The following is a 14,426-nucleotide window of genomic DNA, read 5'->3' as shown; positions in this document are numbered from 1 at the left end:
GGGGTGTACTTACTATTGTGAGATACTGTATGTTCGAGACTGAATGAAGCGGTATTCTGACGGAAGCACATTGTGGGGTCGCGGTTTCCGTTACAATAACACACTGAGATGGTTCCCTGCCAAACCAGAGATCAGACTTTTACTTATCAAGAAATGTGACAAATAAAAGACACAAATTCCAGTTTCTTAGGAATCATTTCAAAGTTTATGATGCAGAAAGAAAATATTATAAATCCTTTATTGCCAATGACCCAGAACTAAAACAACTAAGAGGCAATGAAACTAAAAACAAAATCTGAATGGTTGATTGATTATTCGGTATACAGTTTAATAACATCATGATAGTGGGCTCAGGTATGAAAATGAGATAACAGACTTTCTGAAGAAATTAGAAACAATTGAATACTATCTGTGATACTTTTTTTTATTTGCACTAACATGCAATTTTTCAGGACAAGCTTTCGGGGTGTTCATCAAGGTCCAAGCAATATTAATGCACAAAGTTTTAGCAAAGTGTTAATAAGACAATCTCTAAGAAAAAAAAACAGACATACCCAGCAATGGTAATTAAGCTTGGATAGCTGGTGAGATAAGGCAGGGAGAGGGCTATGGGATTTGTCAGCAGATGGGGTCTGCTTAGTGAGATAGTGACTGGCCCAGGCTGGGTAAGGAAGGGGTTAATCTTCCCAGCTCCAGTTTGCTCGCATTTTTGGGTTTCAGCTGACCCATCTGTGGTATATAGATGGGGAAGACTGAGGCCCAGGGATTCTTGATGCCCATTTTCTCTCCAAGATTGAAGCCTACGAGGGACTGCTGTGCCCTGCAGTCTGCCACTTCCACCGAGAGTACCAGAGTATCACCAGGAATGGACTTTACCTGTATGAACTTTGCCAACATGGATGCTTACCTCTATGAGGTATGTTTGGGCCACCAACCATTGTAGTTAGTATAGGAATATGGAACTGTTCTTATTAAATTGTACCGCTGAACTAACTTCTTCAGTAAAAGTTACAATAACTTTACCTTGAGCCTGGTCTGAAGTTTTTTGAAAGGGGTGCATGTTGGATCTGGTGTATCCCAAAAGAGCTGGGGCCTCTGAATCACTAGAGGGGTATGAAGAACACCACACTACAGTGTGTCAGTGCAATATGCTAATGAAGAGCAGGGCCATCACTATGGGTAAGTGAATACACATTCAAGACTCAAGGCAACCAGTCATAGGCATGGTACAAGGGAGAGGTGAGGAGTTCTCCGATAGTGAGGGGTCTCTGCCTGGGCTTCTTCCCTAGTGGTCCATCTACCATAGCAACTGGGAACAGACCAGCATTGGGGGTGCCTTTAGCCTAGCTGCACGGTATGGGAGCTAAGGGGCTGACACAGGACACGCATGAGATCGGTGCTATATGTCCGCCGGGATCCCATTCTGTTTCTAGGAATGAGGTAACAGAGGTACGCTGGCTGATGGAGGTGGCACAGCATGGCCTATCACTCCTAATGCAAGAAGTAGAAGCCACAGTGTGTAGAGACGCAGGTTATCACATACAAAAGTGACCACACTTCATTACTACACGCAGCAAAGGTTATCTCTACATCTGAGAACTGCCTTAATGTGAGACTGTACACATGAATGTGGTCCCCGCCTGTTGCCAGGTATTGGTGAGCGCACACTTGGACAAAGGTACCCCTAGTGCGCAAGTGTGTTAGGCGCTGCTCATAACTCACACAAAGTCTATATGCTGCACATTGGTAAAAGTCAACGTATCCATGAGAAACAAGTATATATATATTAGAAGATAATTAATAAAATTAATGAATAAAACTTGCTTCCATATAAACCATGAAGTAGCATTTATTATATGGCCTTATATAAAGCACACAGTCCAGATAAAAACACAGCCATGTGTGAATGACAAAGTCTAATTTAAAAGGTAAAAGCCCAAGTCTCATCCAACCTCAAACACTAAATGGAGGGCCCAACACTAGGGATGATCAAACTTTTCAAAAGTTCGGTTCGGCCAGAACATCCAAACTTCCCGAAAGTTCGGCCCGGATTTCAGAACCCTATTGAAATCAATGGGACCCGAACTTCGGTAATCAAAAAACACCATTTTAAAGCCCTAAAACCCAATAAATGCCCCTAAAAAGTGCCTAGGGTTCTGGGTCATGCCCCAGGGACTATGAATCACACAAAAAAAGTTCTTAAAAATTGTCATTTTTGATAGAGAGCCAATTATTGAAAAAATAAAAAAAAATAAAAATGAGATTTTAGATTTTGGATTTAGTGTCTGGGGGGTCTAAAAAGTGTACCTGTGAAGTTTCAGCTCTGTAGCATGTCCAGGGCCATAAAAAAACGAGTGTTTGTATTTTGTCACTTATAGAACAGGGATATGGCTTCGCTCTTTTCACACCTTGCCGGTTTAGTATCAAGCATTTTTTTGGGCATTTTTTGGGGGTTATTGGAGGCAGGCAAAACATCAGAACTTCTGTGTAGGGGTATATATACACACATACTTATATGTATATATACCCATACACATATATAGGTGTGAAAATAGCAGAACACTATACTTTTGCTAATGAAATAATTTGCACTAATATGGCTCCGCTCCTATCGCACCTATATATGTGTAAGTGTAAAATACATATAAGTGTGTGTGTAAATATATATACCCCTATACAGAAGTTCAGATGTTTTGCCTGCCTCCAAAGAACCCAAAAAAATGCCCCAAAAAATGCCTGCAAGAATAAACCTGGGCATTTTTTTTGGCATTTTTTTGGGTTCTTTGGAGGCAGGCAAAACATCTGAACTTCTGTATAGGGGTATATATACACACACACTTATATGTATTTTACACATACACATATATAGGAGCGGAGCCATATTAGTGTTAATTATTTCATTAGCGCAAGTATAGTGTTCTGCTCCTTTCACACCTATATATGTGCAGGTGTGTATATATACCACTATACACAAGTTCAGATGTCATACCTGCCTCCAAAGAACCCAAAAAAATGCCCAAAAAAACGCTTGCTACTAAACCGGCAATGTGTGAAAAGCGAGAAGCCACTAACCTGTTCTATAAGTGACAAAATACAAACAATCTTTTTTTTTTATGGTTCTGGACATGCTACAGAGCTGAAACTTCACAGGTACACTTTTTAGACCCCCCAGATTTTTTTTTTCAATAATTGGCTCTCTATCAAAAATGACAATTTTTAAGAACTTTTTTTTTGTGTGATTTTGTGTCTGGGGGGTCTAAAAGGTGTACCTGTTAAGTTTCAGCTCTGTAGCATGTCCAGAACCATAAAAAAAAATGATTGTTTGTATTAGGTCAGTTATAGAACAGGTTAGTGGCTTCTCGTTTTTCACACTTTGCCGGTTCAGTAGCAGGCGTTTTTTTGGGCATTTTTTGGGGTTCTTTGGAGGCAGGCAAAACATCTGAACTTGTGTATAGTGGTATATATACCACTATGCACTAGTTCAGATGTTTTGCCTGCCTCCAAAGAACCCCAAAAAATGCCCAAAAAAACGCTAGCGTCAAAAAAAAAAAACGCCCAGGCGTGTTGTTGCAGGCATTTTTTGGGGGTTTTTGGAGGCAGGCAAAACATCTGAACTTGTGTATAGTGGTATATATACACACATACTTATATGTATATTACACTTAGACATATATAGGTGTGATAGGAGCGTAACTATATTGGTGTTAATTATTTCATTAGTGCAAGTAGTTTTTTCTGCTCCTTTCACACCTATATATGTGTAGGTGTATATATACATACAAGTGTGTGTATATATACCCCTATACACATGTTCAGATGTCATGCCTGACTCCAAACATGTGCTCAAAAGATCCCTATGGACGCCTGCAGCCAAAAAGAATGCTGACGGCGGCGAAGCCATATTACTGCAGCGAAAGTGACACAAGAGAAACTAGCTTTTCTCTATAGCGGTCACCCTGATATGGAAGGGTTTTGTCACCCTGCCATAGCAGTCACTGTCAGTTCACCCTACACTACACTACGGTCTCCTTACACTTAACACTTTCCCTACAGAAACTGAATAAATTAAAGCTAACTAAAGTGTAAAAGAGCATCCTAACTACACTAGATATCCCTTTCCTCACACTAAAAATTGCTAAATGACACTTTGTAACACTTTGTAGCAAAAGTCACAGAACTGCTTCCACTCTCTTCCATGTCCCGTATAAGAATGCTAGGAATTTGGCGGGGGCTATCTTATATACTGGGGGGCGTATTCACTAATGATTGGTCTATGGACCCCCTAGTCACTCCAATCACATTCCTAGCATTCTCCTGCCCCCTCAATTGGCTTTTGCTAATGGTTCTGGTCCAATCACGGGCTTTTAAAGCCCATTTCCTGTCTCATTGCATTTTGGACGGTTCTGGTTGACGAATTCCGAACTTTTTGGGCAAAAAGTTATAAATTCGGCCGAACCTCAAACAGCCAATTTTCGGGTCGAACCGATGGTCGACCCGAACCGTTCGATCATCCCTATTTGTCACCCTGTCATAGCAGTCACAGTCAGTTAACCCTACACTACACTACGGTCCCCTTACACTTAACACTTTCCCTACAGAAACTGAATAATTAAAGCTAACTATAGTGGAAAATAGCACCCTAACTACACTAGATATCCCTTTCCTCACACTAAAAATTGCTAAATGACACTTTGTAGCAAAAGTCCACAAACTGCTTCCACTCTCTTCCATGTCCCTGTATAACAATCAATGCTAGGAATTTGGCGGGGGCTATCTTATATTCTGGGGGGCGTATTCACTAATGATTGGACTATGGACCCCCTAGTCACTCCAATCACATTCCTAGCATTCTCCTGCCCCCTCAATTGGCTTTTACTAATGGTTCTGGTCCAATCACAGGCTTTTAAAGCCCATTTCCTGAACCATTGCATTTTGGTCGGTTCTGGTTGCCGAACTCCGAACTTTTTCAGCAAAAAGTTCTAAATTCGGCCGAACCTCGAACAGCCAATGTTCGGGTCGAACCGATGGTCGACCCAAACCGTTCGATCATCCCTACCCAACACTTGTAATGGAAACAGGCTCAAGGTTCACATACCAGCAGGAAGGCTCGCTGGGATCAGCTGTCGGTGTCACGCAGAGAAGGATCACTTCAGTGTGGTGAGTAGTAAAGCTGAAGCCCACCAAGAAGATGGCCACTCACAGGATGGAGACAATAATGTATAAGACATATAGCTTTCTTATCCCTTCTAGTGTTGGATTGTATGTGGTTACTAGAGGGACACGGTTTTTGAGTTTGACTGGCTCCCTTATAAAGGCTGTTTGGCGCTAGTCTGCGCCAGGAACATGCACGGCGCGGACCAGGGCACATCCGTGCGCATATTTGTTTGCCAGCGTGCATTGGTGCGCTTTAATGTTGCCATGTAAGATACTGGCAGGAATGTCAGGTGTTCATGAGCCTCTGGTGTGGATAGAGTCCTCAGTCACTTCACTATGTGGTTACCAGAGGGATGTGGTTATTAGATTTTTTCTCTTTTTATTTATCACATAACTGGTGCTGGAGACCAATGGAGAGAGGTCTTCCCTTGTAGCTAAGCTCCAGACTCCCCTGAAGGTGGAACAAGAAGAGTCAGGCTCTAATAAGCATTAATCTCCTGCTTGAATTATTGCAGAGATGTTCTGACTGGAGTGTGATCAGATGAGATGTCCAGGTATTCAGATGAGACACCAAGATAGTGTCTACAGGTGGCACCCCTGAGAAGTAGCAGGACTCGGGAGATAAACCAGTTTAAAGCGAAGGTCAGGTACCAGGTGTGGACAAGAGCAAGCATAGTTGGGAGGTTAGACATGGTCATACACAGGAGAGCAGGATAAGACAGTCCGTTAAACAAGCCGAGGTCAGATCAGGAGGTAGGCAGAAGACAGGTTTAGGGTCAAGCCGAGTCAGTTACTCTGCATCTGTGCATAACAGATATCCATAGATGCGGGGTAACACAGGAACAAATGCACTGGAGAGCCAAAGATCAACCAGCAGAGAATGACTGGCTCCCTTATAAAGCCTGTTTGGCTCCAGTTCGGGCCGGGAGCAAGCATGGCCGTGCACCAGCACGCATTTGTGGGCACATTTGTGTGGCCATGTAAGATACTGGGAGGAATGCCAGGTCTTTGTGAGCCTCTGCTGTAGATAGGGTCCTGACAGTATTGGAGATGTTCTCTTTAGGTTCTCAGGGCCGTGTTTGTGCTGGTATTGATGGTTTTGTCCTTGTACTCTTTCTTTTGAAATTGAGGCTGATAGTATTCTGAGATGTGTATTTCTGTCTTCTGGGTCTGATCTGAAGATATTCGGTGGTAACTGATGGTGTGGCTGTGTATGATGGCCCTTTGGGTGTGTTGGGGTGGAAGCTTAAATTGTGGAGAGAATTGCATCAGTCAGTGGGTTTCCTGTATATTGATGTGTGCAGCTTGTCCTCTCTGGTGTATACTGTGGTGTATAGGAAATTGACATGTGTGTGTAAATAGTCCTTTAAGAGGAATCTCCTAAATCCTGTGGATTTTAGAACATAGTTTCCTCACTTAAAGATGACAGCGGGGTCTGGGTTCTGTAGAATGAGGAACATTACAAGGGTGATTTGATGGTAACAGTGGCAGGAGATGAAATCCCCAGTTATTCTGAATGTTGCTGGATTAACAAAGTAACCTCCTTGAAGCCACGGATCCTAAAAGAATTGATCTGTCATTTCTAAGCCAATATTTCTCATTTTTAGGGATTGGCGTAGGGCCAATGTGGTGCCGATAATTAAAAAGGGATGAAAGTTTTTACCAAGTAACTATAGACCTGATAGTGTAACTTCTATAGTCGGGAAGATACTGGAGAGTTTAACCACTTCAGCCCCGGAAGAATTTACCCCCTTAATGACCAGGCCATTTTTTGCGATTCGGCTCTGCGTTGCTTTAACTGACAATTGCGCGGGCACCCAAATTCAATTGATGGCCTTTTTTTTCCCACAGATAGAGCTTTCTTTTGGGGGTATTCGATCGCCTCTGCGGTCTTTCGTTTTTGCTCTATAAACAAAAAAAATAGCGTCCATTTTGAAAAAACACCAATATTTTCTACTTTCTGCTTTTAAGCATTCCTAATACATTTTTTTTTAAAAAGAATCAATTTTTTTTATCAATTTAGGCCAATTTGTATTCTGATACATATTTTTGGTAAAAAGAAAATCACAAAAATCGTATAATAATTGGTTTGCGCAAAAGTTAAACTACGGGATAGATTTATGGACTTTTTATTTATTTATTTTTTTATTAGTAATGGCGGCGATCAGCGATTTTTTTTATCGGGACTGCGACATTGCGGCAGACAATTTTGACACTAACTGACACTTTTTGGGGACCAGCGAAATTAATACAGTGATCAGTGCTAAATAATATGCACTGTTACTGTTTAAATGACACTGGCAGGGAAGGGGTTACTATACTGAACTTAGTGTTGAGTTATTCACTTTAAGGTGATTACAGAGGACAAGAGATTTCATCTTAAAATAGGGAAAGGTTTCTTTGCAGTAAGAGCTGTGAAAATGTGCAATAGACTCCCTCCAGAGGTGGTTCTGGTCAGCTCACTAGATTGCTTTAAAAAAGGCCTGGATTCTTTCCTGGGTGTACATAATATAACTGGGTACTAACATTTATAGGTAAAGTTGATCCAGGGAAAATCCTATTACCTCTCGGGGGATCAGGAAGGATTTTTTCCCCTGCAGTAGTAAATTGGATCATGCTTTGCTGGGGTTTTTGCCTTCCTCTGGATAAACTGTTGGTATAGGATTGTGTATATGGGATTGTATGATTTTATTGGTTGAACTAGAAAGACTTGTGTCTTTTTTTAACCTGACTAACTATGTAACTATGTAAGCCTGTGCAACTGTTTGTGCCTTAAAAGTGCCATACCAGTGTTATTCTCTGCATTGCCTTCTATTCTACTGACTTCCGATAATAAAAATTACCTGCCTGTTATAGAGAGCCCAGATTCCTGTAACACCAATCCTGATCTGATGAAGACCTCCAGAGAACACCAATCCTGATCTGATGAAGACCTCCAGAGAACACCAATCCTGATCTGATGAAGACCTCCAGAGAACACCAATCCTGATCTGATGAAGACCTCCAGGGAACTCCAATCCTGATCTAAAGAAGACCTCCAGAGAACCCCAATCCTGATCTGATAAAGACCTCCAGAGAACACCAATCCTGATCTGATGAAGACCTCCAGAGAACCCCAATCCTGATCTGATGAAGACCTCCAGGGAACACCAATCCTGATCTGATAAAGACCTCCAGAGAACACCAATCCTGATCTGATGAAGACCTCCAGAGAACACCAATCCTGATCTGATGAAGACCTCCAGAGAACCCCAATCCTGATCTGATGAAGACCTCCAGGGAACTCCAATCCTGATCTTATGAAGATCTCCAGGGAACACCAATCCTGATCTGATAAAGACCTCCAGAGAACACCAATCCTGACCTGATGAAGACCTCCAGAGCACACCAATCCTGATCTGATGAAGACCTCCAGAGAACACCAATCCTGATCTTATGAAGACCTCCAGAGAACACCAATCCTGATCTGATGAAGACCTCCAGAGAACACCAATCCTGATCTTATGAAGACCTCCAGAGAACACCAATCCTGATCTGATGAAGACCTCCAGAGAACACCAATCCTGATCTGATGAAGACCTCCAGAGAACACCAATCCTGATCTGATGGAGACCTTCAGGGAACACCAATCCTGATCTGATGAAGTTCTTTAAAGAACACCAATCCTAAGGGGCGTGGCGTATGGCGCGGCTGATGGAAGCACTGCTCTGAAGCTCCGTTCGGCCACCCGGGACTTCAGCCTTCACCGACCCTCAGAACGGCACGATTTTTGGTCTAATCACCCCTGCTGACTCTCCTTACCTCAGGTAAAAAGAAACAAAAAAGGGCGCACTGACCTAGCGCATTATCCTCAATAGTAGGCTTTATTAGTACAACATGTAAAATGGCTACTCACAAACAAAGGTAGAAAATAGTCATATCAAGCTCAATCCCTCCAATGTTAGGAATAGTCCATGCATTAGTCCATAATCCTGTTAAGATGACGGCTGACGCGTTTCGAGGCTCAGCCTCTCCCTCAGAGCCACTGTGTTATGACCTACTCATAAGTTTAAATACCAATCAATAACTTGAACCTCCTCCCTCAGGTCTTAGGAGCCCCTCCCTCTATGGGTGTGGCAGTGATGCTATATCCCTCTCCCTCTTGCAGCACTGCCAATTAACCCCCAACAGGGCCGGTTAATGGAACCCATGTAATGAATGCACCACAATTTCATCATCAAAACAAGTTAAAACAGTTATACATACGATTAAATAGAATTGATCCACAAAGTGCAGCTACAGTAGTTAACATCCATAATAGCATAATACGCATAATCACTATGAGGATAGAACTGGTATTAGATATGATCTATAAAAACGTTTAAAAGACTTGCACTAATAATGGGGGACCATTAGTACATTATTAAACAAATGCATGCCCCACCTGTACCTCTAAAAATATTATGGCAGGACAAAAGTGGGGATCCCGGATTGGCCAATTCAGCCTGCTGGGATCTATCCAAATGCTGTCTGACCAGTGTCCATAGTGATTTAGTGTTTGTGACAGGCTTACCCCTTTGCTGAGTATCCCACACAGGAGTACTATCCCAGAATCAGCCATATAGTTTTCTCCAGAGGAGGGGGGGGCGGCTTGTGTTGAGGGATGGTGGCGAGGGGTCTAGAAGGGGAGGAGCCGATCGGCAGCTGCAAACCTATGCAGCTTGTAACGTGAGAATTACCTACCCTGTGACAAAAAACCTACCCTCGTCACTTCCGGCCAGAAACAGCTGAGCAGCGCAGCAGTGCGCATGCTCACAGCCCCAGATACCTAATGGAGCAGCTGAGGATCAGACTAGTGCGCATGCGCACTAGTATGAAATTATCACGGTGTCCGTGAAAAAAACCTACCGACGCGGCGGTTAAATTAAAACAGCTGTGCTGCAATATAAGTCATCTCCGCTCCTGTCCCTGTCACTCCCCTGATCTTGGCTAGTAAATATAAAAGCGGCTCTCGGCTCTGTGATTTATATTTTCATACACCCACCGCCGCTTTTATATTTACTAGCCCAGATCAGGGAAGTGACAGGGATAGGAGTGGAGATGACTCGTATTGCAGCACAGCTGTTTTAATGTAACCGCTGCATTACACACACTGCCGTGCACCGGAAGTGACGAGGGTAGGTTTTTCTCACGGGTAGGTAATTCTCACGGAACACAGCTTACTCCATCATTGGCTCCGTGGAACGCACGCCGCTGGTCCACTTACAGGTAGCCACGTCATGCGTTCCAGCCCATTGACATCACTTCTGCTGACATCATTTCCTCCCGTACGTCCAAGCCGGAGGATGTAAACACCAGGACGATCCCTCCGCACAAACCAACCAAACCCTGGGTGCAACACTAGCCATCCGCACACTATGTTAGGATATGCCTATAGTCCCACATCCCTACCATCCGCAAATCAATATTTGACCACCTATTCACGGCCATCGGGGAGGAGCAATCTGCCTCATTAAATCCAGCAAAAGTGATTCAAAGTTGGTGATTAGAAATGTGGACATATATATGCCCTCAACATGTAACAAAGTACACGTGTCTATGCACATATATGCACCTGGTCGTACGCATGCATATGTTGTAAAGAATGTACTAATAAATAAAAATTAATAATAGAAGTAAAATATATAATTTATAGATAAAAAATCCCCCTCAATATAGGCAACAAAGGCGCCCTTTAAGCTGTGGTAAAAACAAAAGGAAAATTATAAAAGGAAAATTATACACATATATATATATATATATATATATATATATATATATATATATATATATATATATATATATATATATATACATACTGTATGTATACACACACATATACATACACACAACAAAGGTTAAAATCCCATCAATATCGTTCCATGAATCCCTAAAAGCTCCCTAAGAGTAGATATAATTATGTATAATAAATATAAATATTTTAAAATAATTTAAAATAATCTACTGAGAAGAAACTGGTATACTCTTCCAAGAAGGGGAAGACTCGACCTTTAAACTGGATATGCTGGTTATGCCTTATACTACCAGCCATAGACCATTGCAAACTTCAGACCTAAGGTCTGCTTGCAAACTGAATGAAACTTCGATCAAGAGTACACACTCTCACATAAAGATATCACGTTGTACACCCGCTAGGATTTACATTGTATCAACGGGAATGATTACAAAAAATTAATGTTACCACGATGGAATTCTCAATAAAAATCAATCAATCAATCAACTAAGTTGATCGATTGATATTAATTAAAGCATTATTATAGAAAGCAGAAGACAGAAAAAAAAAACAGATAAAAAGACTTAAGGCTTGGGGATATCAAACCTCCATAACCTTGATCTCAGAAAAAAAGGAATAAATTTGTATATTTATGTGCCTACCACCTACAGGGATAAACACTGAAACATAGAAACATAGAATGTGTCGGCAGATAAGAACCATTTGGCCCATCTAGTCTGCCCAATATATCTGAATCCTATGAATAGTCCCTGGCCCTATCTTATATAAAGGATAGCCTTATGCCTATCCCATGCATGCTTAAACTCCTTCACTGTATTTGCAGCTACCACTTCTGCAGGAAGGTTATTCCATGCATCCACTACTCTCTCAGTAAAGTAATACTTCCTCATATTACTTTTAAACCTTTGCCCCTCTAATTTAAAACTGTGTCCTCTTGTGGTAGTTTTTCTTCTTTTGAATATGCTCTCCTCCTTTACCGAGTTGATTCTCTTTATGTATTTAAAAGTTTCTATCATATCCCCTCTGTCTCTTCTTTCTTCCAAGCTATACATGTTAAGGTCCTTTAACGTTTCCTGGTAAGTTTTTTCCTGCAATCCATGTACTAGTTTAGTAGCTCTTCTCTGAACTCTCTCTAGAGTATCTATATCCTTCTGGAGATATGGCCTCCAGTACTGCGCACAATACTCCAAGTGAGGTTTCACCAGTGTTCTGTACAGCGGCATAAGCACTTCTCTCTTTCTACTGCTTATACCTCTCCCTATACATCCAAGCATTCTGCTGGCATTTCGTGCTGCTCTATTACATTGACTTCCCACCTTTAAGTCTTCTGAAATAATTACTCCTAAATCCCTTTCCTCAGATACTGAGGTCAGGACTGTGTCAAATATTCTATATTCTGCCCTTGGGTTTTTACGCCCCAGGTGCATTATCTTGCACTTATCCACATTAAATTTCAGTTGCCAGAGTTCTGACCATTCTTCTAGTTTTCCTAAATCCTTTTCCATTTGGCGTTTCCCTCCAGGAACATCAACCCTGTTACATATCTTTGTGTCATCAGCAAAAAGACAAACCTTACCATCAGGCTTTTTTTGCAATATCACTTATGAAGATATTAAACAAAATTGGTCCCAGTACAGATCCCTGAGGTACCCCACTGGTAACATGACCTTGTTCTGAATGTTCTCCATTGACTACAACCCTCTGTTGTCTGTCACTCAGCCACTGCCTAATCCACTCAACAATATGGGAGTCCATGCTCAATGACTGCAGTTTATTGATAAGTCTTCTATGTGGGACAGTGTCAAAAGCCTTACTAAAATCTAGATATGCAATGTCTACTGCACCTCCACCATCTATTATTTTAGTCACCCAGTCAAAAAAATCTATAAGATTTGTTTGACATGATCTCCCTGAAGTAAACCCATGTTGTTTTTCATCTTGCAATCCATGGGATTTAAGATGTTCCACAATCCTATCCTTTAATAGGGTTTCCATTAATTCGCCTACTATTGATGTCAGACTCACTGGTCTATAGTTGCTCGATTCCTCCCTACTACCTTTCTTGTGAATGGGCACGACATTTGCCAATTTCCAATCTTCCGGGACGACTCCTGTTACTAATGATTGGTTAAATAAATCTGTTAATGGTTTTGCCAGCTCACCACTAAGCTCTTTTAATAATTTTGGGTGTATCTCATCAGGACCCTGTGACTTATTTGTCTTCACTTTAGACAGCAATCTTAGAACCTCTTCCTCTGTAAAGACACATGCATCAAATGATTCATTAGTCATCCTTTCGAGTGGAGGTCCTTCTCCTTCTTTTTATTCTGTAAAAACTGAACAGAAGTATTCATTAAGGCAGTCGGCTAGCCCTTTATTCTCTTCTACATACCTTCCGTCCTTTGTTTTTAATTTAGTTATTCCTTGTTTTAATTTCCTTTTTTCATTTATATATCTGAAGAATGTCTTATCCCCCTTTTTCATAGACTGAGCTAGTTTTTCTTCTGCCTGCGCTTTAGAAGTTCTTATAACTTGCTTGGCCTCTTTCTGCCTAATCTTGTAGATTTCCTTATCTTCATTGCTCTGGGTTTTTTTATAATTACAAAATGCTAGCTTTTTATTTTTAATGATTTGGGCCACTTATGCTGAGTACCACAGTGGTCTCTTCCTTTTTTTGCTTTTACTGACAAGTCTAATGCAATTTTCTGTTGCCTTCAATAATGCACCTTTTAAGTAGTCCCATTTCTCCTGGACTCCATGTAATCCGTTCCAGTCTGATAAGGACTCATTTATGACTAATTTCATTTTTGATAACAGTGAAAAATCACAATGCATAGTGACTCTATACAACCCCATGAATCTCTATATCTTCATTGATACCCCCAGGTGCTAGGGACCCTAAAGTGAATATCCAATAGGATTCTCTCTTGCATAGTCTCTGAAACCTCGCCCCGTCATTCTGGTCCTTATTGATAGCTTCAATGCCAAAAACCCTCAGCCCAGTAGGATCCCCATCATGGAGCTGACCAAAATGTCAGGGTACTGAATAGTTGTTACGGTCTCTCAGTCCTTCCTTGATCTTTTTGCTAAGTATACTACACTTATGTTCCCCAAATCTCACTTGCAGGGGTCGTGTAGTATGTCCAATGTATAATAAGCCACATGGGCAAATCAAAGCATAGATCAAGTAGCTGGTGCCACAATTAATAAACTGTTTGATCATGTGGCTACGACCATCGGTGCCTGCTACCTCTTTTTTCCGATGCCACATAAAGGAGCAGGCTCCGCAGTTTCTGACCCCGCATCTATAGTTACCCCTTTGATCAAAGACAGAGAACCAAGGGTTAGGTGCTGGTACCCCTCTGGGGACCCTGGGTTTCTGAACTTTGCTAGGTGCAATTTGACTCCTTAGATCCTTTGGTTTTCTAAACACTATTTCCGGTCTAGGTGGTAGAAGACTCCCCAAAACTGGATCTTGCTTTAGGATCTTTAGGTCAGC

This window comes from Pelophylax lessonae (assembly GCF_965119305.1).
Source record: "Pelophylax lessonae genome assembly, chromosome: 1".
Classification (NCBI taxonomy): Eukaryota; Metazoa; Chordata; class Amphibia; order Anura; family Ranidae; genus Pelophylax; species Pelophylax lessonae.
The sequence above is the reverse complement of the archived record's forward strand: the minus strand, read 5'-3'. Positions refer to the sequence as shown.